Source organism: Chiloscyllium punctatum, chromosome 19 (genome assembly GCF_047496795.1).
Source record: "Chiloscyllium punctatum isolate Juve2018m chromosome 19, sChiPun1.3, whole genome shotgun sequence".
NCBI classification, from domain to species: domain Eukaryota; kingdom Metazoa; phylum Chordata; class Chondrichthyes; order Orectolobiformes; family Hemiscylliidae; genus Chiloscyllium; species Chiloscyllium punctatum.
This window is the reverse complement of record NC_092757.1, coordinates 44,267,253-44,271,060: the sequence shown is the minus strand read 5'-3', so window position 1 is coordinate 44,271,060 and position 3,808 is coordinate 44,267,253. Positions and strand designations below refer to the sequence as shown.

The window sequence follows — 3,808 nt, the reverse complement described above, 5'->3', positions numbered from 1 at the left end:
AGCCTACTGCACCTGGTATTCCCAGGCGGTCTCCCATCCAAGTACTAACCAGGCCTGAGTCTGCTTAGCTTCCGAGATCAGACGAGATCGGGCGTTTTCAGACTAGTATGGCCGTAGGCACAGACTGCTTCCATTTCTGCTTCCTTAAAGGCGCACACTGCTACATTTACAACAACATTTTGCCATTCAATCATACTGCACCAAAACATTTCTTTTTCCTTTGCCTTTCTATTCTCCCATCTCCATCTTCAGTTCCTCTACTTCACCCTAGACACACACACACACACACACACGTTTATTACACAACAGGATCAACTCTTTCACACTCACTCCACTCCATTTCATTACATGCCCATCCAAACTGCTTCACAAATAAACTCCTTTCCAAATTATAACCACAGCAACATACACACACCACAACGCTGTTTAGCCCCTACAACCTCTGCCTCCATTCAAACATCATGGCTCAGCTCTTGCCCAACTTCATATACAAGCCTCTGGCCCTTCGTACTGTGAGAAACAAAGCTCACACACCTCAATAATTGCAGTCCGAGACAAAATCTGAATCAGCAGTGTCCTTTATTTTACACTTGCAAGTGGGTGAGATGTCCAGTGCCTATAAGGTAGAGGACATACACACCAAGTTCAATTCATACATAATATTTATATGATTTGATGTCTTTTGTTTTACATTGCTCCTCCCCTGCTTACATCGTCCACTTCCCTAAGACCAGCCCCCCTTACCCCTGTTTATCTCTTGCCTTATCCAGCCTTGTCTGTGACAAAATGCTTATTTCTGGCCTCACAAGCCTGTTTGACCTCATCCTGCTGTAGGTCATTGTTAGGCATATTCTTTCTTCATCATTATCTACCCCCTTCATCTGTGCCTTTCCCGAGGCTGTTCCGATCCCTTTGACCCTTTTAATTGGGGTTTGTTTCTGTGTTTTTGTAAAAGTGGGAAGCAGATGTTTATACCTACTGTTTGTACAGGCGTATCTAGCTTAACTTCATCCCCTCACAACATCTTATCTATTTGCCCGTAATGTCTACCATTGTTTTACTGGCACATCTCATTCTAACATATAATTGTTTTTGTATTAGCTAAAATTGTATATTTCCTCCACATCGCTTCCATTCTTGTTGACTCAGCTCGTGGCTAAAACAATTACACACAGGTGTGAGTTCATTTTACTTTGTAAAATGGAATTGCAGAATTGCAGAAGTAACATTAATTTACCTATATCCCACAATTTCCCCCTTTTCTTTAATTACCATTTGTTATCTTCTGCATTTTTCTTTTAGGGGCACCTGTTTCAATCAGTCTTTGGGTAGGCCCTCGTATACAGGGTATGATACAACAGCCAATGGCTACCAATACCCCGACTACTACTATCAGGGAAGGAAGGATAGAAACCACCATCCCCTTCTGCCTTCCAATCCAGGACTCAAGCCATCCTGTGAGAGATGTGTCTACTCTTGGATTCTCAACCAATTCCTCTGCTAAGGTAGTCAATCCTCTTAAGGCCCAAGTAATTGAACCATCAGGTGCAGTGTTATTAGGAATAAAGGTACAACAACTTCCTCCTAACATCACACACACACACACACACACACACCCTTTTTCTGCTAAAATCCTATCAAGGGCCATTCTATTTTCCCATGCCATCCTACACACACACACGATGTGTGATTTCCAACTGCGGCAGAAAACGGGGGGGGATCTTTTGCATCTGTCTTCTCCAAGGGAGGGAACATCAGAGATAGGGAGGTACAGTTCCTATCATTCCATGCAGTCTCATCCTGATACAGGGCTATCATACATTTCATGCCCTTCCTGTCTCCCTTCCACCCGAGCGGAAACGGAACCCCCTGGGCCACTGGCCGACCGGAGGCACATGCATAGCAATTGCTTTTGTTCAGACTTTTCACAGTATACTTTACCCATTCAACCCAGGCATTTGCATCCCTGTACCCAGTTTCTATTTCAATGGTCTGTTTCAAGTCCTTTACCTCTATAAATTTTACTACTTTAGAATCATCGGGAGGGGTGAAAGATTGTATCTTATTACCCAGTATTTCTACCCGTTTTCCCTGTCCTACGCTAATTCGAAAACAATAGCCCAAGAAATCCTTCCCATTTGCTTTCATTTCTATCCCAAACGTTTCATTTCATTGTATCTCATAGGTGCCCCCCCCCCACCAGGATTGTTTCGTGCCATGTGGTTTTCCTTATCGTTAGGTATATTGGGTTACACTTTTTATCAGGACAATCACGAGCTGGTCGGAAGGGGGCCCGGTGTACTGTGATGAAACCATTATACCAAGTACCATCCCCAAGGCCATCCCCATAGGACTTAAGATGTACCTCAGAGCTGCGGTACTGTCTCTGATTATCTACATCCCCACAATTTACTAAGCTGCATACATCAGCGTCTATTACTTGTGGATTATCAGATTCAGGAACCGTTAATAATACATATGAAAATGATATTTGACGAAATCCCAATACTAAAAGGGCTAGCATCATAATTTTAGCAGCATTCCCAGTATTCTAAATATCATGCTGAAGCACCAAAAAGACTTAATATACAATCTTACAGAAATAATCCCACGCTCGCGTCACCACTGTATAATTAGTTACTCAAAGTCTCTTTGAGTAACTAATGAAGGTAGGCTAGCCAGTCATATTAGAAATAATAGTAAAAGTTTCTTTCAGTACATAAGAAACAAACGACAGGCAAAAGTAGACATTGGGCCACTTCAAACTGATGCAAGAAGCCTAGTGATGGGAGATAAGGAAATAGCAGGAGAACGTAACAAGTACTTTGCATCAGTTTTCACAGTAAATGAGTACATGAGTAATATCCCAAAAATTAAGGTGTCACGGGGCTGAGTCGTAATGGTTGCCATTACGAAAGAGATAGTGCTAGAAAAGTTAAAAAGTCTTAAAATTGATAAATCTCCTGGCCCCGATGGGATACACCCTAGAGTTCTGAGAGAGGTGGCTGAGGAAATAGCAGAGGCATTGGTTGAGATCTTTCAAGAGTCACTGGAGTCAGGAAAGGTCCCGGATGATTGGAAGATGGCTGTTGTAACCCCCTTGTTCAAGAAAGGATCAAGGCAAAAGATGGAAAATTATAGGCCAATCAGCTTAACCTCGGTTGTTGGTAAAATTCTAGAATCCATCATTAAGGATGAGGTTTCTAAATTCTTGGAAGATCAGAGTCTGATTAGAACAAGTCAACATGGATTTAGTAAGGGGAGGTCATGCCTGACAAACCTGTTGGAATTTTTTGAAGAGGTAACAAGTAGGTTAGACCAGGGAAACCCAGTGGATGTGGTCTATCTAGACTTTCAAAAGGCCTTTGATAAGGTGCCACACGGGAGGCTGCTGAGCAAGGTGAGGGCCCATGGTGTTCGAGGTGAGCTGCTGGGATGGATTGAGGATTGGCTGTCTGACAGAAGGCAGAGAGTTGGGATAAAAGGTTCTTTTTCAGAATAGCAGCCGGTGACGAGTGGTGTCCCGCAGGGTTCGGTGCTGGGGCCACAGCTGTTCGCATTATATATTAATGATTTGGAGGAGGGAACCGGGGGCATTCTAGCGAAGTTTGCTGATGATACGAAGTTAGGTGGACAGGTAGGTAGTACTGAGGAAGTGGGGAGGCTACAGAAGGATCTAGACAGGTTGGGAGAGTGGTCCAGGAAATGGCTGATGGAATTTAACGTGAGCAAGTGCGAGGTCTTGCACTTTGGCAAAAAGAATAAAAGCATGGACTACTTTCTAAATGGTGAGAAAATTAATAAAGCC

General features: G+C 43.2%; 1 non-coding gene across 1 annotated transcript; it reads right to left on the bottom strand.

Moving 5' to 3' along the window:
* LOC140491733 (5S ribosomal RNA) lies at window positions 1-119 on the bottom strand. Its single transcript, XR_011963404.1, has one exon. It is a non-coding gene; the product is annotated as a 5S ribosomal RNA (ribosomal RNA).
* Between the last annotated feature and the right edge of the window lie 3,689 nt (window positions 120-3,808).